Source organism: Solanum stenotomum, chromosome 1 (assembly GCF_019186545.1).
Source record: "Solanum stenotomum isolate F172 chromosome 1, ASM1918654v1, whole genome shotgun sequence".
Classification (NCBI taxonomy): Eukaryota; Viridiplantae; Streptophyta; class Magnoliopsida; order Solanales; family Solanaceae; genus Solanum; species Solanum stenotomum.
The window spans coordinates 21,900,406-21,927,232 of record NC_064282.1 but is presented as its reverse complement, the minus strand read 5'-3'; the positions used below and the strand labels follow the sequence as shown (position 1 = coordinate 21,927,232).

Genomic DNA, 26,827 nt, shown 5'->3' with positions numbered 1-26,827 from the left:
ATATAGTAGGATAAATCAAAGGAACTCATTGTCTATAGTTAGAAGTTTGATTTGGGTGTTTAACTAGCGTGGCTTCCTTGCTGATTCTTAAATATGAAATTGTGTAGAAGAGCATTCATATAAATCTGTACCACACTTTCCTTGATGTGTGCTAGTTTGACCTTTCAATTTGTTTTCTTTTTCAGGCATAGAGGGACTGTCGTAGAAGTCTTTGAAGGCTCATTTGTTGTGTCTGTTGCTCTTGATGATGGGAAGCCGAAGAACTTGGAACTTGGAAAGCAAGGAATACGTTTAATATCTCCGAAGCAAGACTGTTGACTGCTATTAAAATTGGTTATTAGATGCAGCGTATGTTGCGACTTTGGATGAAAAGAGCATGGGCAACTGTTGATTCCCAGAGTTGTTCCTCAAGGTTACTGCACCCTGCATTGTGTGTTTTCTGCAACTTATCTAACCTTTGGTTTCTGGATTTCCATGTAGGCATTGGTTTGGTTCTGTTTTATTGTCACCTTTCGTTTCCCAGTTTATAGATTCTCTTTTCTGGTCAGAGGTTGAACACAGTTTTTGAGCCTTTTGGTGGCACTTTAAATTAATCTTGTTGGGTTTACCGTTTCAATGTAAAATTTCTAGAGATTAGAAAGTTCTGCTGTTACTGGTATTAACTCAGAGTAGATGTCGTTATACTATAATATATATATTATAGCCAGCTGAGCTCTTTTCAATATGAATCGACAGAAATCACCATGATACTACGGTAAATTCCATTAGATATAATCAGCTTGAGGACTTTGGCAACAGATCATTTGAGGCTCTTGGGACAATTTGTGTCTATGGTATGGGCCCATGAGGGTACTTGTAAGAGTAATTTTCACAACAGAGGCACTTTAATCCCTAGTTACCAAACATAGTGAAAGTTTGGCTAATTATTAGTATCAAGATTTGTGTAATGTCATTGATGCTATTTTTTAAAATTCATGTTGTATCAATATACAACATGCTGAAATTAGTAGTATATCTGTGATAGAACAACTCTCGTTGTATCACTGTATTAGTTTATTAGTGTCCCTCGATCGTAAATTCAAACTAGAAGGATTTTTAGATACAATCCCAGAAACATGACGAGTTAGTATCGTTATTTTTATGTGCGTATGCTAGTACTAGCTATTTTGCAAGGTTTGAAAACAAGGCTTTTTCTTCCGCATAAGTTTATATTTTCATATAATAATATTACATAAGTTATATTCTGGTCGTTCTTTTTTCCACTATTGATGGTGAATGTTAGTGTGTTAGAGCTCTTCCTTCATCTATGACAATGAGCACTATTAAGGTCATAATAACGATTGTAATCACAACGTTTTATATGCTTAGTTTGATGAAAATTTATCTTATTCACTAAAGGAAAAGAACTACAACCAGTAGGTTGATTTTCGTCTTTTTTTTAGCTTCATATTTATAATTAGTTATTTTATCCATGCCACAATAAAAATGTGAAATTAGTCCAAAATATTATTTGAACCACATCTCTCGATATAGTTGCAGAAATGCATTCCTGCATTTCCAGTACATCATTGTTAGTGATATTATCATCATAAATTTCAACTGTGAAATAATTTTAAACAATGAAAAACTATACTTATAAATAGGTTTTAAAAATTGCAGCTTTAAATTGATCCAGTTAAAAGGTACTTCGGCAAGAAAGACCATCTTCTTATGATCATATCATCTTTTAGATTATTTAACAATATAAAGATAATTTTAACAATGAAATATTTCATTTTAAAGCTCCACCCAATCAAAGATGATAGCAAAGAAATACTTTTGCTTTGACATTATCTTAATTTGATACATGATTATTATCTTTGATTGTGTCTGCAAGATCCATCATAGTAAAATGAATTTCAACATCAAATATATCCAAAACAATAAATTCACATTTTGAAAAAGTTATCATTAGTTAAGAAAACAAAGTAGATACCTTCAAATTTTGTAAGAAATTGCTTGATATGATAGTCTCATTTTGATAATGTGTTGTATAATATAGATCATTAAGTAAATACATTATATTATTCATATTATATATAGAGAGAGACTAATATATTGTTCAATTTCAAATTAACCTACTAATAAATTGAATTAACTTTGAAAAATAGATTTGCAAGCGTAGCACCTTATTTAACATTACCATTATTGATTTTTAACCAAGAGAGGAAAAAAGAGAGAAAAAGATTAGAGGCAACATTGTAGCTATGGTTTTGTCTTCTCCAACTGCCACTGAATTCACCTCCGAAGTAGCTGCAGCATCATCTCTCTGCTTCCATGTAAAACCCTAAACCGTAAGCTTCTTAGTTTTTCTTGTTTCGTTCTTGAGTTCCCTAATTTCTGTTTGTTCTGGTCCTTTTTTTAAAAAAATTAGTTGAGCCAGTATATCAATTTTCCAGTTCCTGGCAGTTCGTCCTTAATCTAATGATCCAAATATTGTTTTTGGCGTATATTGAACTAGGTGGATTTAGGTCTTCATTTATTGAGTTAATTATCTATTTGTGTAAATGTTTCAAAATGCGTGTGGCATATATCATGTCCTCTTGTGTGATGCCTATTTCTATCCAATGGAAAGGTTCATAAGAGGGAAGAAGAAATCTGTGGGTCATCAAACTTCTTTTATGAAAGTTCAAGAAAGACACTCCTCCTTGGTTCAGTTGTGTGCATACAGAAGTCTAATTTTCTCTCTTTACAAAGTTAATAAGCTCCCTAATATTTCTTACTTAAAAGAATAATAAAAAGAGCTCCCTAGTATTTATAAGCCTTTGTATTTAAACAGTGTTGCCCCCATGATGGACTGCACAGATAAGCATTACAGAACTTTGGCTCGCCTTATCTCAAAAAAAGGCGTGGCTCTACACAGAATTGTCTACCAGACTGGCAATTTGGTAAAGTTCTGCTGCATGGAGTAAGACTCTAGTGCTTCTCTACCCAACCATAATGTACCTTTCTGTTTCTCACTGATGAGTAGAGCTAAGCAAAAAAGAGAGAATCGTGCGAGTTAATCCTTTGTTCTTATTCTAAACAAAAAGAAATGAGAAAGAGATGAACATATATGTGCTATATAGTATGTGAAGGCTCATAATTACAGAGGATTCAAACTCGTTTACGATAATTTAACTCAAATGTACCGGTTAAAATTTTCACTGAATGTGCATAAATCAAAATTTAAGTCATGAGACAGTGAAATAGTCAAAAGTTACTTTCTTTAGTCTTGATCCTCTTGCTGCCAGCCCCAATTTTCATGATAAAAGGAAATAGTGGGTGTATGTCTCTGTGGTTATATGCCTACTTTCTACATGATGTGAACTGACCTTCTACAAAGAGAAGCTTACAGTTAACACTTCTATAGATGGCACCTGACACTTGCATTTGATTTACTAAATCGATGAATCGTACTGTTTTTATATCATTTACTATAGAATCTTTGGGTTGTCTTTCAAGGGCCAAGTTAGCCAAATTGGTTGGTCATTTTTGTTTCCCTAAACTAAGACCATTGTCCCAGTTAGATGGTTTCCTAAAAAAGGAATATTTATTTCTTTGTTGTGAAATACGTGGCAAAGAAGGGACCTAGATGATATATTATTTTAACCTGGGTAGATCTTCAAAAGGAACTTTCTTGTACTGATGTGTTATTGCGCTTGCGGCTTGGACCTTTAGAGCACCTTGTCACTGACTAATGCTTATGTGTTTCTATTGTGCAGTGAAATCTGACATTTATGTGATTTTTCTAATATACCAGGATAGATTCTTGGCATATGGCCCTGAGCAACATCCTATAGTGCTGCAAATTGGGTGAAATCATTTGAAGAATTTGGCCAAAGCGACACAACTGGCAACTCCATATGGCTATGATGAAATTAATTTTAAGTTCGCTCTGCTTTTCCAATCTAAAATATAAGTTTCTAGCTTTTATTTAGACCCATAACTGATACTTTTTCTGGTTTATTTAGCAGTTGCGGATGTCTTAACCCCAGAGTCGCTGGACATGGGTGTTTTGGTGTGCTCTCATGCTTGATCCGTAGGTTAAGATTTCCTTGCTTGATACATCAAATATATTATTTTTCTGTATAGTTGCTCGGACATATGCACAACTTCTACAAGGAAAATTGTATGCTGCGTCCATGTGCATAATTGCTGCAAATACAAATCTTCCTATGAGTGTCAAATGCGGAATTGGACTTGATGACCATGACTCATACAATGAACTATGTAAGCTCTTCAAACTTTCCTTTCCTCACAGGAAATGAGAATCAAATTCAATTCTTCAATGATCAATATTTTGATTTGTGCCTTCTTTCTCTTGTCTTGTGGGTTACAACTCCTAATTTATGTCCCGGCCTTGCTTCAAAAAAATCATCAAAATTGAGCTCCTTTAGTTTCTTTATAATATATTTCCAAGCAGGTCTTTGCCGACCTTGTAACTGCTTGGACTTTCAAGTAGATCTTAGAGAGCTGACAATAACTTGTAACTATGAACTAGAAGCATATTGCATGACCAGTTAACTAGGAGAAGAAGCCATGTCCCCCAAAACCCATAATTGGTGGGAACTTGAAAATATTTAAAAATCAGATTTTCTAAATCTGATCAAAATTTATGGTTAAATAAATTTTGAAAATCTACTCTCAGTGACCATAAGTATTTTTCTGAAAGTTTTTCTTCTTTTCTTTTTAAAACCTTTTCCTTTTTTCCCTTTTTTGACTTTTTGCCACTACTATACAAACAATCATAGATTCTATCAACATTTTGAAAACTTCAATGGGCCAAATGTGAATTTTGCTTCACCTTATAAACAAAATTGTGTATCCCCAAACACCTCAGAAGTCACGCCCATCCCCTTTTATCTCTCTCTCTCTCTTTTCCCCCAAATGAGCTTTTCCCCAATTTAAGCTCTTGAAAAATTCCTCATACACAAAAAAAAATTATCTCGCGTATGGCCTTTCACACAGCATGCCCATTTACCTGGTACTACATTCTTTTATTTTTGTATTATTTGTTTATAATTTTGTTTATTTTTTTCTCTTTCTCTCTACTCTCTCTTATCTAGGCCAAGCCGCCAAGGATCCAAATGGGGTTCTTTGTTTTATGGTTTTAAGTTGTTTACTGGGGTTTATATGACCCATTGAGCGTTTTTAGATGTGGCTTTTGGAGTTTTTGTGGTGTAGGTAGAGGATCTGCTATCTATCTCTATCTTTAACGATGGATGTGAAATCGGGTTCTTGGTTTTGTGTTTTGTTGTTTTCTTTTGAATTTCTGACCCAATTGAGTGTTTTGGCATTTTTTGGTGCAGTCGAAAGATCTGCTTCTGCCCAGATGGGTTTCCAAAGGGTAAAAATGAGTTCTTCAGTGATGTGACTAAACTTGAGGAGTTTCTCAAGGACCCATGGGGTCTTAAGGCCAAACAACCTGCCACAATTCAGGTTAAGGTGCCCAAGCTTAATGTTGCTCCGCCCCCACAAGCGCCTGTTGGTGATGGGGGTGATGGAAGCAGCAGGGATGGTGAGGAGGCAGCTGCTGTTGCTTCAGCTAAGACTAAGTGTGTTGCTTTGCAGAAGAAAGCTGCTTCTGCATCTATGGTGGCTGAGGATTTTGCTAGACAATTTGAGTCTGGAGATGTGGAGGTTAGGAACCGCAGTTCTAAAAAACGTAGGTTTTCATGAATTTGTATGTGGAATGTGAAAATTATGATTGTTTAATCAATCGACTTCTCTGTTGTCCTATTTAACAGTCAGGATAATGACATAGATGGTTGGTGAGATGATCTGTTTTCAGATCACTTGTCTGTTTATATTTCGTGTGGATTGTATGCCATGACTATTGTATTTCTTTTTATTTGAATGCTGGTTTCTTCTGTTGAGGTAGAAAAGAGTTTATGTGGTCCACAAAAAGGTATAGACATTCTGGTTTGTATGAATAGTTTCAGGGTACTTGATAATTTAACTCCATTTACATTTTAAACTTTTAAGTGTTTGTATAGTATTCCACTATAGGAGAAGAAAAGATACACAGATGATTTAGCCTGTTCTGATATTTTCTCTCAAAAGAGAATGAATTTTCATGGTGCTTCCTATAGGATTGAGAAATTTATGAGTTGTTCAGTTGGACAACTCTTCATGAAGCTTGCCTCACTCAAGACAACCTTAAGAAAATGAATTTTCAGACATGTAACATCTACTGGCAATCTGAAAATTCCTTTTCTTAAGGTTGTCTTGAGTGAGGCAAGCTTCATGAAGAGCTGTCCAACTGAAGCATATGATCTTTGTTAGGAGCTTAGTCTTCCATATCAACTTCCTTGGCCAGTGATCAAGCACTTCATTAGGAGCATATGAGTTACATAGCCTGCTTTCACCGAGTATCTACTACCTTGTCACTGCCCCACCTTAACTTGTCTGCTTCCCTGACATTTATCACCTGGCCTTCTAGCCTAAAAAGCAACTTGACCACTTCTTAGATTTCCCGGTCTTGTAGGTTCCTTCTGAATAGAACATTCCAGGTGTTTGTCTTCCCTATTCTGAGAGATGGAAGAATTTGGTTCACATGCTACTTGAAATAGACTTGGAAATTCCTCCATCATTGTCCAGCCACCTGTCCTTCCAAAATCTGATATGTATACCATTACCTATTCTGCATCTTCTTGAGGCCAACATTGAAATTTCTTATTACTTCATCAAAAAAAAAATGCCTAGAATGTACAGTTGTACACACCCTTAATTCAGTTAATAGATCATCTTTGAAAATTCCTTTTATTTGTGAGAGACAAAACGTTTAGTGAAGGCTGTTAGTTAAATGCATTTTAGTCACACGCTTCAATCTCTACTTTTTGGGCTACATTTAAGTTATTTGGCTATAATGACTTGAGACTTGAGTGTGTGATAATGTTCTATGAAGTGGACAACTTTAGACATAATGCTCTAAGTTTTTTTTGGTTGATGTATTGCAATAATTAGCATTAATATCAACATAAAACCCCGCAAAACATAATACAGTAGGGTCGTTTGGTAGGGTGTAAAAAAATAATGCTAAATAGAGTGTATTAGTCATGCTTGTATTAGTTATGCTTGCATAAATTATACATAGATTGTTTCTTATGCATTGTTTGGTTTGGTGTATTAAAAATAGCATCCATTGCATAAAAATATTTATTTACAAAGATATCCTCCACAATTATGGTGGAAAACATGGAAAAAGGGTTTTGAGGTGTAGTTGAGTCTTTAACCCTGCTAATGTATGCATTGATCCCCTTGCATTACTAATACATAGAAATCCATGGTATTAGTAATACACAATAGAGTGTATAACTAATACAAGCATTAGTTATACATAACATAAAAAAGTGTACCAAGTAAGGTATTACTAATACACAGAGCTAATGCATGCATTATTTTTGTTAATATACTCTACCAAACGACCCCTAACCAGGCCATATGAAAAAAGTTAATCAAAGTATAACTAATACAAAGTTGGTTGGCGGCATTAGCGATCCAATCAAATATTGGTGATGAATCCCTCCCCCCCTTTTTCTCTTTTTCCCTAAACAATTCCTGCATTAAGTTGTATGAAACATTTATTATTTAATATGGAATAGAATGTGGAATAAGAATACATATATTCACAATGTGGGGATTAAACTATCTCAAGACAAAATGCCCTTTTAAAGTAAGTAATTCATGTATAACAATCTTCTCGCTATTAATGATCGCATTAACAACCCCATCATTATTAATCACCATATAAACAATTCCTCCGCACATAACTAGCATGCGAACCAAGTGACCTGTAAAAGTAAAGGTCTGCTAGTGCTCCAAACAACATTTGGATTTAAAATCTAAATAATGGTTGGGATGTTTCTTTTGTTGTTCCTCCAATTCAACCAAATAGATTTTGTCACTCACCAGCAGAATTTGCGTATTCTAAAGGTGCACTGCTACTGAACATGTAATAACCCCTTTTCATTGCTCATTCTACTGATATTCATTTCTTTTTCTCTTGGGGGTGTGGAGGCTGGAATCATAAATTATTACATGATAGTATTCAATCTTTTTATTTACAAATAAATATCTGCCCTCAGGGCTCTATGAAAGATGTTGGTGGAGAAGAACAGGGTCTATCGAATGTCAAAGTGATGTGCAGGCTATGCTTTTCCAGTGAAAATGAAGGAGGTGAAAGAACAAGGAAAATGCTGTCATGCAAAAGTTGCGGGAAGAAGTATCACCGAAGGTGCCTGAAAGCTTGGTGGGTCAACATAGAGGTACTCTTATTGGCCACAAGATTTGTCAGTTTTTAGTGTTGTACTCTTGCTAATATGCCCCTTCCGACAGATCTCTTCCATTGGAGTTCATGGAGATGTCCCTCATGCCGGCTTTGTGAGGTAAAACTTTTGATTCCTTTCAATAAAATAATGAAACATAGTTGGTTTTGCTTTTTAATAACTGCCTAAAACGTGACAATTGTACGCTGAGTTGCTTTCTTTTTCTTTTTTGTGAATGAGAAGGTCAAAGCTAATTCGACAAGACATTGACTTTTATCACCTAACAAAATGGAATAATAAATTAATTAGAGATATCAATTGATCCCCTAATTTTCTTTGCTAGCCATATGTAACAACCAGAGGTTTTCATATTTAGGCATTTTAGGTTCTAGCCTGCTGCCTAGACCTATGAGAGATCACCCATGTCAGTTTTGACCCACAAATCTTGGGTAAGGTACACTGATTAAAAAAAAGATCCTGACTAAGGTGGATGTCAAAACTACGGAAAGAGGTTTTTTTCAACATCTCTATCTGACGGCATGGACAGTCAATTGAGAAAAGATATTGCTTTTAAGCCAATGCTCTTAAATGAATCCGTCCATAGGTGTATGGTCTATGACAGTCAATGGAGATGGCGAAACAGGTAGAATTTGACCCTGGTCCCACTTATACACATACCCATTGGCCACTAATCATACACTTGCCATCTCGACTACCTTTTGTCCTGTAAGAAACAGGGAAGACTACTTTCCGCTAGATCAAGTGGACCCAACTCAGATAAGCACCATGTCAAAGCCAAATTAGCTGCAAGCAATAATAGCTTATAATGATAAACCCACGTTGAAACCCCAATCCCTGGTTGTAAGAAGTTATTTAATGACACTAGATGATTTCTTGGGTTGTTAGACAGAGTTACCTGGTAAGTGGGCTGGTGGAAGGTACCCTGTGGAATTAATCCGCGCTATCAGGGTGTCACAGTTATTTAAAAAGAAGTCATTTAATGTGAAATGAGTCACTATAGTTCCGTTTTTTCCATGTTTCACTTTTTGTGGTGTAAAGTTTGTCTTGTCAGTTTGCAAGGTGTCACCGAATCAGATTAGATTTTCTTTTTGCCCCCTCCCGCCCCTCTCCCCCCCGGCCTTCTGTTTCCCCAGCTTTCTTTTTTGGTCTTTGTGCTTTTGTCCTTGGGTTCTTTGGTGACTTCAATTTTAGTTTTTTTTTTGAGGAGGACTTCGATTTTAATTTTTGTTTTACATTCAACCTTCAGATATTTTGGAATGAGGAAGTTTAATCCGTCTAACCAATGGGTAACCAAACCAAATCAAACAGTATGTTATAACCAACCAGCCTTTATCCCTTCCTTCGGTACTCCCTCCCTGGCACCACGGGGTTTGCTTCTAACTATGGAGGTTTCTTGGGGGATAGAGAAATAGCCTTGTAGGTCGGGATATTGGTAGGATTTGATCAGTGCTTTAAAAAATGAAAATCACAAAAAAAGCAATAAGGTCTTCAAAACTTTAATCAAAAGCAATAAGCAGCGTACGATTCATCAACCATATGAAATTACCTAAATATATGAATTTAGTACTTATAAAATCAAATAGTGATTAACATTTTTTTTCAGTACCTGTTATACAATAATGACTATATATAGACTCAATACCTAAACTGAAATAGAATGAAAATAAATTTCAACAATGTCACAGAATAATGATGGTCAATAGCAACATTGATTTTAGATTCTCAATAAATTAACTATTAAAAGAATTAATCAACTATAACAATAATTATTTTGCGGCATTCAATTTCATATTAAATTGCTTTAGTAACTATACATAAAGTTGGAAGAGAAGCAAAAAGAAGCTCAAAATCAGCATTAGTTGAAGCTGGGGATTTGCATACAAGGAAATTGTCATCTTTGAAGAAAAAGAAAAAGAAATTTTAAGGATATACAGAATCCTTGCCTTACTACATAGACAAGTCAATCCGGTTGATATTTTCAATGTTTGGAGGTGGGGTTTGGAAGCAATGGAATGTTCTTTGATTCCAATGTTTGGAGGTGGGGTTTGGAAATATTGGAATGTCCTCTTTGAAGTCCTTTCATGAGAAACTATTGGTTAGGGAGGAGATGACATTTTCCATATAGCAACAATATGGATCTCAAAGGGTGCTGAGGAAGGTGTGCGTTGTTTGCGTCAGTTTGTGTTTCATGTGTAAGGAAGCGGGTGAGGAAGTGTCCCTATCAAGTAGGATTATAAATGAAACTATGGGGTGCTCTTTTTTAAAAAAAAAACACTTTTGCGGAAAGCAACTCTTCTGTTTCATTATTGGAGATGTATTCTGGATCATTCTCTTGTGATTATTGCATTTTTGGCTATTTGATGTCTATGTTATTGTTCAACTCATGTTCTTATGCTCACTATGTTGCTCATATGTACTGACTGTGTGTAGGCTCCTTGTTTGGTGTAGGGCTGTCGAAGAACCGGAGATCCAAAAAAGTTCATGTTTTGCAAAAGGTGTGATGCAGCTTAACACTGTTACTGTATGCAGCCTCCACACAAGGTGGATTCCTGTGGCTTACTCTTTCAGTTTTTTATAATGATAAAAGTAGATTATAATTAGTTGTTTTTGGGATGTGCAGAACGTTAGCAGTGGGCCTTATTTTTGCTTCAAACACAAACTGTCACAGCTGTTATTCTAAGGAAATGGACTGAGCCTGAGGTATGTAGTATGGGGCCATGAGCTGCTAGTGGGATATCCTCTTGGATTCAAGTTTTGCTATAAATGTTAATTGAACATTCTAATTAACTCCATTTTAGTTAAAATGCTTATTCATGTACTTTTCTATGCTGTTTTTTTCTGTATATTTACAGAGGAGCATCATGTAGGAGTTCCATTTGGTTTACATTATATATTCTGATAAGGGCTTTGAAAGGAATTTAACTCAGTTCTCTAGTTTTTGGCTTGCCTGTAGCACCGTGAATTTTCCGCACTAATGTCTTTTCGAGATTCCCAATACAAATTATTGCAATAGCATAAAATAATGTTGTGTGCTGCATGTGATGTATGGAAATCATTTAAGGCATTGCATATCCTATGTAAATTATTTAAGGCTTTGCATATCCTATGAAAATCTTTTAGGGCATTGCATATCCTATTGCCTCTGAACTACTGATATCTTGATCTATGGCAGGTGGTTTTTAAGATACACTTGTTGTGATGCCTGTGGAAGATTATTTCTGAAGGGAAACTACTGTCCTGTTTGTTTGAAGGTAGATATTATGGCGGTTTTTATTATCTGAGCTTCTATTTGTTTGATCTTACAATGAGGTTCTTTGTACCATGGTGGTTTACTAATGCGAAGTTGCTAAGTTGTCGGATATTTTTACATGATGCCTCTTGCTTTCATTGCCTTCCAAAAGCAAGTGATTGTTTTTCTTCCCATATGTCTATGGGGAATGCAATTAATTGTTTTTTATACTGTAGGTATATAGAGATTCTGAATCAACACCTATGGTCTGTTGTGACATTTGCCAGCACTGAGTGCACTGCCAATGTGATGGCATCAGGTTCACCTTAGATATTGCTTTTAAGATTATTAATTTATTGGTCTTGCTTTGGTGCCTTTCTCATAAAGTGCAATTGTATTTCTTAACACGGGGTGAATATGGATGTCCATTAGGTTAAACTTTTCTGTTCTGGAATTAAATATCACAAATTTATTATTGACAGCATCATATACCTTTTGTGGTGTTCTTGCAGCAGATTTTGCTATGTTAAAATGTGGAAAGTGTTTCCAAGAATAGTCTCATCATTCCCCATTGACTTTTATTGTTTCATTGAATAACTGAATGGCATTTTGCGGACTGCTGTTTATGCTGCATTTCTGCCTTATTAAGAATATTAGTTTTGATTTTAATTTTCTAGAGATTAGAAAACTTTGCAATCTCAGGCTCCTACTGGTTGTAACTCTGGCTATTTAGATATTAAACAAAAACAGTTCCCTTTAATTATTTAAGATCTGTACATTTTTTGAACTATGTCAAGGGGGAAGTTGGATCTTTTAAGAGGTGCCTAGAGCTTTCATCAATATGAAAGAGGAAGCCTCTGATCTGTACCTGTATAATTAGGGCTCTTAGGCTACAGCTTCCACTGTAGGACATGAGTTGAAGTGAGTGCTTAAGGAGGATAAGCTTCAGTGGGTGAGGTAATCGGCTAGCTGTGAATTCATTTTTAGAGCTAAGTCCCAAGGAGGCAGGTTTAACCTAGAACAAGAGGAACTGCCGATTCACACAATTGGTCATCGCGCTTTGTTGAAAAGCAAGTGGCACGAAGCTATCGTGTGCTGGATTATGACTGAAAGCCTCTACCCTTCAACTATTTAGCCATCTTTGAAGGAATATCAAGACTTCACGTCAATTGGCATAAAAGTTGTTTATACCCCGTTAACCAGGTTGCAAACATGCAGGTGCTTGCTGAGAACCTAGGATGTCAGGTGGCCTCCTTCCCAACAAAATACTTTGGAATGCCCCTTGGTGCTAAGAACAAAGAGGTGGAAGTTTGGAATGAAGTACAGGAAAGATATGAGAGGAAGCTATCAAGATTGAAAAACCAGTATCTATCCTTGGGAGGCAGAATAACTCTTATCAAATCAGTGATGGATGCACTTCCTACTTATATGATGAGCTTATTCCCAATACCAAGAAGTATAGAGAAGAAAATCAACAAATCAAGAAGAGTCTTCCTGTGGCAGGGAAAAAGAGAAGCTTGGTATAATCTTGTTGAATGGGATGTAGTGACACTCAACAAATGCGGGGTGGTTTGGGTATAAAGAAATTGAGTATGCAGAATGTCAGCTTGTTGAAGAAATGGCTATGGAGGTTCTGTAGTGAATATCTGGCTTTGTGGAGGAGATTCATATCACAAAAATAGTCTTCAAAACAATTGGATCACTGAAGAAGCAAATGGTACCTTTGGATGCTCTGTCTGGAAGACAATCAAAAGACTGTGGCCATCCTTGATCCCCAATCTATACTTTAGGATTGGAAATGGGGTGAAAACCAATTTCTGGAATGAACTCTGGTTAGGGGAAGATAATTTGAAGATCATGTTCCCAGATCTTTATATATTGAGCCTACAACAGATGGACATTGTGGCACATGTGTGGAGCCCTCAAGGTTGGGATTTGATCTTTAGGAGGGCTTTAAATGACTGGGAGGTTGATAGAGTAGCAGGATTACTACAGACACTAAATGCATTTCCAGGTCCAGGTGTCACTGAAGGTCCTTATACTCCAATTTGGAAAATGCACAAGAAAGTGATTTTTCCAGTGAAGTCTTGTTACTGGAGCTTAAATTCTAATCAGACTATGGAAATGGAATGGCCTTGGAAACTAATTTGGAAAATCAAGATTCCTCACAAGGTCTCAGGTTTCACTTGGTTGGCAATTAGGAAAGCATGTCTAACTCATGAAGTGTTACAAAGAAGAGGTATACAGATTTTCTCAAGGTGTTACATGTGTGGGGAAGAGGCCGAAGCTAACAGTCACTTATTCTTACATTGCAGAACATCTATAAATCTGTGGGACATGTTCTTATGTATACTTGGTGTTAACTGGGTAATGCCCAAGACTACTTTAGATCTGCTGAGATAGTGGGAAGGAGTGGGCAGAAGAAGAAGATCCAANNTGGAAAATCAAGATTCCTCACAAGGTCTCAGGTTTCACTTGGTTGGCAATTAGGATAGCATGTCTAACTCATGAAGTGTTACAAAGAAGAGGTATACAGATTTTTTCAAGGTGTTACATGTATGGGGAAGAGGCCGAAGCTAACAGTCACTTATTCTTACATTGCAGAACATCTATAAATCTGTGGGACATGTTCTTATGTATACTTGGTGTTAACTGGGTAATGCCCAAGACTACTTTAGATCTGCTGAGATAGTGGGAAGGAGTGGGCAGAAGAAGAAGATCCAAAGAAGACTGGAGGAAATGCATCCCAGCCTGCATTGGTGGACATTGTGGAAGGAAAGAAATGAAAGGTCACATGATGGGAAACTTAACAGCATTCAGAAAATCAAGATGAATAGCTTGAGCCAGCTGTACTTTCGGTGTAAACAAAATTTGGTGGGGGAGGTAGATAGTTTAGTGGATTTTATAGCTTCAATTGTAAAGTTGTTGCCCAGTTTTTGGTTTTTGAAATTACCCCCTGGGGGCTGTGAATCCCACCTCATCAGGCTTTGCTGATGAGTTTTTATATGAATATAAAGTCACCTTTATAAAAAAAAAAAACTATTTAGGATTCGTCCTATTTTGGTAGGAAAAAGATTAGAACCACTTCACAGATATGTCAATTGAGCTCATTAGAAGGGTTAATGATTGGCAAGGAGAACTGTTATCATTGGAGGGTCAATGCCCTTTCAAGATCTTGATTAACTAATGACAGATCATTCCAAGCAATGGCATACAATCGGCATTTATGAATGTTTTGCATAGTATAATCTGTTGATAATTGTGGAGGAAGTTAATGTTCGTGGATATGCAAATCTTAAGTTATGTATACTCCCTCCGTCCCAATTTATGTGACACACGTTCCTTTTTAGTCCGTCTCTAAAAGCATGTCACGATTTTTATCATGGGAGACATTCCAACTTTAAATTTTGCCCTTTTAGCCTTAAATAAATGATTTATAGCTATAGAAATGGCAGGCCACAAATTTCAAAAGTTTTCATTTCTTTCTTAAACTTTTGGCCAAGTCAACGGTGCCGCATAAATTGGGATGGAGGGAGTAATTGTTTTGAGGAAAGAGGGAGTGATTGTTTGTGCCACATATATATATATATAATGCATGTGTGAGGCGCCTGTATAATAGCACTTTTACCTAAATTTGGTAGTGTCTTGAAAAGGGGGTAATGGTTCCACATTAAAATAAGAATATGGAATAGGTGGTCACCTGTAACGTATCAGTGTGTAAATGAGTTAAAGCCTGATTACATAATGTGTTGGCTTGTTAGTCTTGCATTGACTAGATGAATTGTTTGTTGGAAATTGGAAAGAGATGGCAAATGGACGGATCAATTATATTTGATTCTAATGTAAAGAAGTCTTTTATTATATGTGAGTTTTTTTTTTCTGGGAGCAATTCAGAAGCTTTATGTTTCTCTCTTCAATGAAGAATTTGAACAAAAATAATCCGGGAGTAGTTATTGAAATGAATTAATGAGTAAATATAAAATTTAATTGAACAAGAGAAACACAGAACTTAGACTTTTTTGTCTCTCTTAAACTCGATTTAAAGAAAGTATTTCCAAGAATATTATCACCATTCCCCTTGACTCTTATTGTTTCATTGAATGATTGAACGGCATTTTGGGGACTGCTGTTTATGAAGACAATACAATGGATAAGTTCTTGTATGCTAACTGGATACTGCAGAAGTTGGGAAAAGATGCAAAAGGAAAGAGAGTGGAAGTTCATCATTCATCTGATAATGCCTAGTAAGCTTATTGTTACATCAAGCTGATTGCTATGCATACTTAACATTTATGCAACTTTAATTGAAATGAGTGCTGTGATATTCTGGATTAGTACTCATGATAGCAATGAGAAAAGGGCAATCAGTAGAGCAAGTGAATTGCATTGGGACACAAGGATATAGTAGGATAAAGAAAAGGAACACATTATCTTTAGTTACAATGTTCATTTGGGCTTTTAACTAGCGTGACTCCCTTGCTGGTTCTTAAATATCAAATTGTATAGAAGAGCATTCATATAAATCTGTACCACCCTTTCTTTGATGTGTGCTAGTTTGACCTTTCAATTTGTTTTCTTTTTCAGGCATAGAGGGACAGTCGTAGAAGTTTTTGAAGGCTCATCGGTTGTGTCTGTTGCATTTGATGATGGGAAGAAGAAGAACTTGGAACTTGGAAAGCAAGGAATATGTTTTGTATCTCAGAAGCAAAAACATTGACTGCTATTAAAATTGGTTATTAGATGCAGCGTATGTTGCGACTTCTGATGCCAAGAGCATGAGCAACTGCTGATTCCCAGAGTAGCTCCTCTTTGGTGGACTCAAATGAAGTAACTGATCGTTGCAGGTCAAATTTCAAGGTAACTGCACCCTGCATCGTGTGTTTACTGCAAGTTTGCTAACCTTTGCTTACCATGTACGGTGTTGGTTGGTTCTGTTTTGTAGTTACCTTTCGTTTCCCAGTGTACAGATTCTCTTTTCTGGTCAGAGGTAGAACACAGTTTTTGGGCCTTTTGGTGGTACTTTAGATTAATATTGCTGGGTTTGCAGTTTTAATGTAAAACTTCTAGAGATCAGAAAGCTCTGCTCCTACTGGTGGTAAGTTGTAACTCAGGGTAGATGACATTATTATACTTATTTTTTAATTATAGAATAGCCAGTAGACCACTGTTTAATAAGAACTAGGTAAACTATCCGTGCTTCGCACGGGATTGAACTATTTTTTTAAGCTTACATATGATCAATTGGTAATATTCATATTTTCGATACATACACTACATTGTCAAGAACATTTTATCTTAAGGCAAAGTGTTCCTCTGAAATCTTAAAGTGCTATATTTTTTATTTTTTGTTTTTTGTTATACAAAAATTATGAGTCATAGAGAGATTTTAAGTATAAGAAAGAAGCCTAAGAAAATCCCTATAGAAATAGTTGGTCAGAAGTAATGAAATTTGCTAAATTCGAAAAAGTTATAAAGAACAATATCAGACGTTAAAGTAGAGACTAAAAAGCCTCGAACAACAACATTCCCAAGTGAAGTTGAACATCACCTCCATACAAGAACATAATTAACTAAACTCAAATGGAAGACCTTTAGCTCCCTTCTTATATGTTAAAAATGACCCTAAAATTGTTAGTATCATAAATGTTTTTCCTCATTGTCTTAGAATAGTCATTACTATTGCTTAGGTTTCATATCACCGGTCCCAACTTATTTTGAATTGAACCATAGTTATTGTTATGGTTATAGTATGCAGTTACAAAGAATTAATGCAATTATCAACCAAGCAGTATGTGACATCTGAATGGAACTGTTCACAACTGGATATTCTAAACCAAAATTTTGAAACATAACATATTAAAATCTCATAGCATAATTTTGTGAGCACTTGAACTCACAAATATCCACAAATAATAATAAAGACAACCTTACTTTCCTAGCAATCAAGAAGAAAAAGGTATGTTGCTTAACATATTTTTCAAAAAGATAGTCTATTGAGTTGTATCCAAGTTTACCGTTCACAAATTTAATTGAAATAATCCAAAAGAAAGAGTTGTTACTTCTTTATCAAAAAAACAAAATAACTTTATCAAAATAATTAATGTATTTGAATTCGACTACCCTACAAATAATAGTGGTAGAAAATCCCTCTATTTATAAACTACAAAGGGTGGTGTGAACAAATTTCTATTTTAACTTATCGAAAAGGTCACAATCTTTCATAAAAGCCACAACTCTTCATTAAAGTCGCAACTCTTCATAAAAGTTGCAACTCTTCATAAAAGTCACAACTCTTCATAAAAGTTGCAACTTTTCATAAAAGTCGCAACTTTTCATGAAAAGGGAAGGCTAGTTTTGGAAATAAATAAATTAAAAGGGAATTCTAGTTTATGGTGGCGCCACATAGGCAGCCTATGGTTCTCTTATATATATATATATATATATATATATATATATATGACTGAAATCACCATGATACTACAGTAAATTCTATTAGATATATAATCAGCCTGATGATTTTTATAATCTCATTGTTTTGTTTAGCTATAAGAAAATGTGAAACTAATTTAGAATATTTTCAAAATCACCTCTTGATATTACTGTAGAAGCACATTGAGGACAAGCAATGTGAGAGTAAACTTTTTTAAGTAGTCACTCAAGTGTAGAAAATTTTTTAGTAACATTATTTTCGTTTCTTTGGATTACAATATCACGTCATTATTCTTACTTTTTCTCAAAATATATTGACACAATAAAAACATCATTCTTTCGCCTAATTAGATGACATGTCATATTATTACTTTTTTAAAAAATAATATTTTTAAACTCTTTTAAATTAAGGAAAACTACATAAAAGGACCATCAAACCTAAAATATTTACGGCCTCATACCCAAACCCAAAGTAACTCTTCATATATCCATTCTCCTCTAATTATTTTACAGCCCATACCTCCTCCCTTTTATTAGCCCATTCTTCCATTATTGTCCAAATCGTTCGACCCAATTTGTTATTCAAGCCCATTACTAATTGTCCAATCGTTCAGACCAATTTGTTATTCAAAAGGAATAGGCCCCACGGAAATAACCCACCCGGTTTGTCTAGGTGGAGCAACGACGAAGTTCAACAGTTGTGTGCAGTTTCTTCGGTCTGTCATTGTTAGTCGAGATCAGTCTGTTTTTTATGTGGTACAGTTCTTTCTCTATTCCACTTACATTTGTTTTATGTTTCCAATACAGTTTCTTTCGAATTGATTTTGGGAATTCTGTGATTTTATTTTTTATTTTTCAAATTGTTTTCTATGGGACGTAAAAACATAGTACACTTGTTGGTGGGGGCATCGTTCTACTTATGTTAATTATGTTGACAATGATAGCTATAACGATAATGTAGGTGATCAACAGTCAAGGGTTTCGAGTATGTTTGGGCCAATTTTTTCTTTCCATTTGAATGCAAACACAATAGACAATGTTGGCTTAAGTGAAGAAATCAACCATGCAGATGTTGTGGGTTAAGAAATCGGGGTTGATTTGAAGAGGAATGAGAAGGTACCTATGGATTCTGAACAACAGACTAAAAAATAAAATTTAGGTTGTTTTTCTGGTCCGTCCATTCTTTCAGAATCGTTCCCCAAAATGAAAACCGAAAATATTGGCGGATCCAGCGACAAAGCCATTGATCAATATTCTCATTTGAAGGTATAATACTACTTTTTTTTATAAATTAATCTGACTCATGATATGTTTATCCTCTTTTACTTTATTATTTGTACATTTTGAACATTTTAATGTTTGTTGCAATTTGTTCACATGATCTTTCATGTTGTGGACATTATTGAAATTTGTTACTCAGAAGAATTTTGAATTTTGAATTTTGCATTCTTCTTATTTTTAGAGTCGACATGTATCGTCTAGACAAATAACAATATATATGTATTAAATGTGTATGTGACTGAACAATGTTCTTTTCATTTGTTCATTTTTTGTCTTTAGAATCGACATGATATGTTTTTTGTCACTGTTTTTTAATTTTGTACTCTTTTTTTATACGGCGACAGTGGGATTTCTGTTACGGCGTTTGCTGAATATTTCATTGAAGGTCTCACAATATCAGCTGTTTTGGACAGTTTGGAGATTGACACTATTCGTTCAAGACATGACAAGCTACTGTGGTCTTATGGCAAGCAAAAACAAATGAATAGTGAGTGTAGTGAGACAGAAAATCCTGGCAGACTGGGGAAGCTGGGAAAAAGCGGAAGGCGTAGGCAGTGGCGGCTCTTCCCCTTTGAAAAAAAAGCCACCGCCTTAGGCCCCAAAATTTGAGGGGCCTCATTTTTAAAAAATATATATGTTATACATATTTTTTTTAAAAAAATATTGAGTATTATTTGTAGAAAATATAAACTTTTCATAAAAGAGCAAAGAAGTAATAGAAGTTTGATAAATTATGAGTACTATGTCTCAAGAAAGATTAAATAATTGGCTATAATAAACTTTATAAAAAAAATATATTCGAATTTAAGGCCTCCATTCGAATTTGGCTTTAGGCCACCAATTTATTAGAGCCGCCCCTGGGCGTAGGATTAGTTATTTATTTTTATTTTCTGTTAATGTACTGTTAAACTTTTTAAAACTGACAACATAATGAATAGTTTGTTTTTTATAATCATTAGGTGTTCACTGAGTAATTTCTGAACGGTTAAAGGGAAATGATAACAAGATAGTATTTGAACTAGACAAACCTCAATGATACCATTTTAGATAATATACTATTTTAGTATCATTAACTAAGTTAGTTATGAACAAGACAAACCTCAATGATACCAATTCTGTAGATATATATCTTTTTAGTATCACTAAGTTAGTTAGGAACAATTTAGTATTATTTACTAAGTTAGTTAGAAAAAATAAAAACCTCAATGATACCAATCGTGCAGATGTATACCTCTTTAATATCACTTACTCTAGTTAGGAACACGAGAAACATCAAATGATACCAATCATTTAGATATATAATAATTTAGTATCACTTTACTAAGTTAGTTAGGAACAATACAAACCTCAATGATACCAATCATGTAGATATACACCTGTTTAGTATCACTTAGTAAGTTAGTTAGGAACACGAAAAATATCAAATGATACCAATCCTGTAGATATATACTAATTTAGTATCATTTACTAAGTTAGTTAGAAAAAATAAAAACCTCAATGATACCAATCGTGCAGATGTATACCTCTTTAGTATCACTTACTCTAGTTAGGAACACGAGAAACATCAAATGATACCAATCATGTAGATAAATACTAATTTAGTATCATTTTATTAAGTTAGTTATGAACAATACAAACATCAATGATACAAATCGTGTAGATATATACCTTTTTAGTATTATTTAGTAAGTTAGTTCTGAACAATACAAACCTCAATGATACCAATCTTGTAGATATACACTAATTTAGTATCATTTACTAAGTTAGTTAGGAACAATACAAACATCAATGATACCAATTTTGTAGATATATACCTTTTTAGTATCACTTACTAATTTAGTTAGGAACACGGGAAATATGAAATGATACCAATCCTGTAGATAGATACCTTTTTACTAAGTTAGTTATGAACAATACAAACCTCAATGATACCAATCTTGTAGATATATACCTTTTTGGTATCACTTACTAATTTAGTTAGGAACATGAGAAACATCAAATGATACTAATCCTGTAGATATATTCCTATTTAGTATCATTTACTAAGCTAGTTAAAAATAGTACAAGCCTCAATGATACCAATGATGTAGATATATACTAATTTAGTATCATTTTACTAAGTTAGTTATGAACAATACAAACCTCAATGATACATATCATGTAAATAGATACCTTTTTAGTATCATATACTAAGTTAGTTATAAACAACAGAAACCTCAATGATACAAATCATGTAGATATATACTTTTTGGGTATGACTTACTAATTTAGTTAGGAACATGAGAAACATCAAATGATACCATTCTTGTAGATGTATACAATTTAAATACCACTTACTAACTTAGTTATGAACAAGAGTAACCTCAATGATACGAATTACATTTACTATTTTAGGATCACTTAATAAGTTAGCTAGGAACACGAGAAACATCAAATGATACAAATCATATAGGTATATTCAATTTTAGTAGCATTTACTAAGTTAGTTAGGAACAATAAAAACCTCAATGATACCAATCATGTAGATATATACCTTTTTAGTATCACTTACTAATTTAGTTAGGAACAAGAGAAACATCAAATGATACCAATCTTGTAGATATATACTAATTTAGTATCATTTTACTTAGTTAGTTATGAACAATACAAACCTCAATGATATCAATCTTGTAGATATATACATGTTTAGTATCACTTAGTAAGTTGGTTATTAACACGAGAAACATCAAATGATACCAATTCTGTAGATATATACCTTTTTAGTATCACTTACTAATTTAGTTAGGAATACAAGGAACATCAAATGATACTAATCCTTTAGATATATACCGATCTTGTAGATTTATTCTTTTTTAGTATTATCTACTAATTTAGTTAGGAACACGAGAAACATCAAATGATACCAATCCTTTAGATATATAATAATTTAGTATCATTTTACTAAGTTAGTTATGAACAGTACAAACCTCAATGATACCATTTCTGTAGATATATACCTTTTGGGTATCACTTACTAATTTAGTTAGGAACACAAGAAACATCAAACGATACCAATCCTTTAGATATACACATGTTTAGTATCATTTACTAAGACCAAGATAATTCTCAATGATATCAGTCCTGTAAGTATTTACTATTTGAGTATTACTTACTAAGTTAGTTATGAACAACATTAGCGTCAAATGATATTAATCCTGTAGATATATTCAGTTTTAGTATCATTTACTAAGTTAGTTATGAACAATACAACCTCAATGATACCAATCTTGTAGATATATACATGTTTAGTATCACTTAGTAAGTTAGTTAGGAACACGAGAAACATCAAATAATACCAATTATGTAGGTATTTACTATTTGAGTATNTAGATATATACTAATTCAGTATCATTTTACTTAGTTAGTTATGAACAATACAAACCTCAATGATACAAATCTTGTAGATATATTCAATTTTAGTATCATTTACTAAGTTAGTTATGAACAATACAAACCTCAATTATATCAATCCTGTAGATATATACATGTTTAGTATCACTTGGTAAGTTAGTTAGGAACACGAGAAAGATCAAATGATACAAATTTTGTAGATATATACCTTTTTAGTATCACTTACTAATTTAGTTAGGAACACAAGAAACATCAAATGATACTAATCCTTTAGATATATACTAATCTTGTAGATATATACTTTTTTAGTATTATTTACTAATTTAGTTAGGAACACGAGAAACATCAAATGATACCAATCCTTTAGATATTTACTAATTTAGTATCATTTTACTAAGTTAGTTATGAACAATACAAACCTCAATGATACCATTTCTGTAGATATATACCTTTTTGGTATCACTTACTAATTTAGTTAGGAACACGAGAAACATCAAACGATACCAATACTGTAGATATACACATGTTTAGTATCATTTACTAAGACCAAGATAATCCTCAATGATATCAGTCCTATAAGTATTTACTATTAGAGTATTACTTACTAAGTTAGTTATGAAAAATATTAATTTCAAATGATATTAATCCTGTAGATATATTCAGTTTTAGTATCATTTACTAAGTTAGTTATGAACAATACAACCTCAATGATACCAATCTTGTAGATATATACATGTTTAGTATCACTTAGTAAGTTAGTTAGGAACACGAGAAACATCAAATAATACCAATTATGTAGGTATTTACTATTTGAGTATCATTTTACTAAGTTAGTTATGAATAATACAACCTCAATGATACAGATCCTATAGATATATACCTTTTTAGTATCATTTACTAATTTAGTTATGAACAATACAAACATTAATGATACCAATCCCGTAGATATATACTAATTTAGTATCATTTACTAAGTTAGTTAGGAACAATACAAACCTCAATTATACCAATCCGGTAGATATATATCTTTTTAGTATCACTTAATAAGTTAGTTAGGAACACGAGAAACATCAAATGATACCAATCTTGTAGATATATACACGTTTAGTATCACTTACTAAATTAGTTATGAACAAGAAAACCTCAGTGATACTAATCCTGTAGATATATACGATTTTAGTATCACTTACAATAAAGACATACTATTGTAGTATCTCTTAATAAATTAGTTATGAACAAATAGCTTAATGATACCATCTAGTTGCGTACAATATTTTTGTTATAAACTATTTTGAAATATGGTTTAACTTTATGATCAATATCATCTAGTTGCCTCGTGAGTATCTTAATATAGTTATTCTAGCTGAATGAGTCTTATGTGAGAGCACTCAGTATAGGCAACAGACTGAAGTCATTTCATTATAATACCAATAAAGTATATAGATACGTATTTAGTATCATTTAGTAATTTGTAAAATATGAAAAAAGAGAACCTTCATGATGCCAACATAATATATAGATTTTATTTTAGTATCAGTTACTAATGAGTTGTATGTGGAGCTAGAATAGAAAGTTAATGATACTAACACTGTAAATATATACTTGTTTAGCATCATTGCGACTACTGACTACTGTGTGGAATAGAAATACTATTGATACGAACATAGTATATATCTACCTTATTAGTATCAGTCAAACAATGAGCACTTTGTGAACAATATAAGCCTTGTTTTTTGAATTTGAACATTCCATCAACATTAGTAGCACTATATAACAAATATTTTGTAATGTCTATCTAAATCAATACAAACAGTGTTTCAATCCTTCTTTGGAATTCTTTTGCAAGTTCTTCGATTGTGTCCTTTATGTCCACACCGTCCACATTTTACTTTTGTTGGAATATAGTATTTTTCAGATCCTCCTTTCCCTCTTTGTTTTCTAGGTCTTCCTGCAGGAATTTTGGCATTGGGTGGGAGCACCTTGCGTGATGATATATTATCTGGAAGTTGGCACATTGTTTTGTCGGATAGAGAATTAATTGGTGCCTCATATGTCTTATGTAAGAAGTTTCTAGTGTAGTAAGGAGAACAATATGTATATTTGTCAAGGTGAAATTTGCGCACCACTATCATGGCATGTCCACATGAAAATTCATTTATTTGAAACTTTCCACATGTACATGTCTTTTCATGTAGTGAAACAATGTATTTCACTTGACCATCTCTGACGGAATGAACAAAATGAGTAGAAGGTGTTACCTGTATTTATTCCAAAAAATAGAACTTTTTTTAACTCAAAACTGTAACAGTATACAAATACTATTTTGGTATCATTCAGTATTTGCTCATTTTCTCTAATTATTTATGAATGATACCAGAACATTATATTATATACTATTACAGTATCACTCAGTAATTGTGCATTTCCTCTTGGACTGTGTTGTTATTTCTAAACAATACTACAACAGCATGCCATACATAATTATAGTATCATTCGGTAATTGCTCATTTTCCATTGGACATGTGTGGACATCATTGAAACTTGTTACTCAAAAGAATTTTGATTTTTGTATGCTTCTTGCCTTAAGAGACCATCGATATGTGTCTTCAACACAAATAACAATATATCTGCATTCAACAAGTATGTGATTGAATAGTATTGTTTATATTTGTAAAATAAATAATACGTTAAAGCCCTCAACAAACTAAGTTGAGGTCATTTCGTGCTGATTACTTTTGAATGATACCACCACAGTATATATATCATTCAGTATTTTGCTCATTTTCGCTCATTATTTACGAATGATACCAGAACAGTATATCATATACTATTATGGTATTACTCAGTTTTCCTCCTGGACTCAGTGACGGACCCAGAATTTTTGCTCAGGGGGTTCAAAGTTTAATGAAAGAGTTTAGGTAGTAATGCAAGAGCGTGGTGAGCGTAGTAGCCCCTCAACATGCTCTTTGTACAAAAACCATAGATATTTTATTGGTTCATAAAAGTAAAGACTAAACTAATCAAAGATATCGAGGACAAAGATACATTGATAAGAATTTTAGTGGATCGACTGTATTACATAAGTTAATTCCTAAAACGAGTGAAAATTAAATGATGAAAAAGGGAGCGAGATGGGGAGGAAAGATATTTACCTTATCGTGCTAAATTTAACTTACTTTATCATATCATATTAAACATTTCTTTCTACGTTTATCATGCTCCATCGAGCATTCTTAAAATTTCTTGTGTTTTTTATACTTATATTTTGTAATGTTTTACTTTAGTTTTCTCTTTTTAAATTTTTTAAATTAGTATCCATTCAATCACATATTACTATGAAAATCGTCAAGATTCTCTAAAAGTGTGTAAGGATTAAATCAAATAAGTTTTTTTCCATTTCTCTAAAATAGAATTAAAAATATAAAAGAAATTTCATGAATTCTATAAATTAATATTTTTAAAAGGATGTTGACGATATTTAAGTTTCTTCATTCAATTACATCTAATTTATCTTCTTCTTTTTTAAAAAAAAAATAAAAAAAAATATAAATAAATAAATATATATATATATATATTTCTATATCTATTTCAAGTTAAATATAATTCATCATTTTTTAAAAGAGTTGTTCAAGTTAGTATATGAAAAAGAGTTACGTTGAAACAACATGAATAATAGATTTAAAAATAATAAAAAATAAAAATAAAAAGAACGTGTCTAATAAATTTAAACAAAAACAAATTAAAAGAAGAAATGGAATAAAAGGAAAAAATAATGAAAAAGAAGAAGAAGGTCTAAGCCCAAAAGTTCCTTTTTCCAAAGCATATTAAAAAGAGGAAAAAAATATGGGATTTGAAGAGTATGACACCAGAAGAGTATGACATATACTATTATGGTATCACTTTGTAATTGTCCATTTTCCTCCTGGAGTGTGTTATTATTTTCTGAATGATACCACAACACCATATCATATACTATTGTGGAATCATTTAGTAATTTGTTCAGTTTTACTGATTAGTTTTTGAATGATACCAGAACAATATGTCATACATTATTATCGTATCATTTAGTATATCTGCAGTTTTCCCTAATTGTTTGATAAATTTACTAAAAACAACATGTCATTTCAAACATCATATACAGGGATTTGTACATATTTTTGCAAGATCTCGGGGTTTTATACTGAAAACC

General features: G+C 33.3%; 1 protein-coding gene across 3 annotated transcripts in view; it reads left to right on the top strand.

Moving 5' to 3' along the window:
* Positions 1 to 26,827, top strand: part of LOC125853510 (uncharacterized) — a 113,363-nt gene that overhangs the window by 56,425 nt on the left and 30,111 nt on the right. The window lies entirely within an intron of this gene.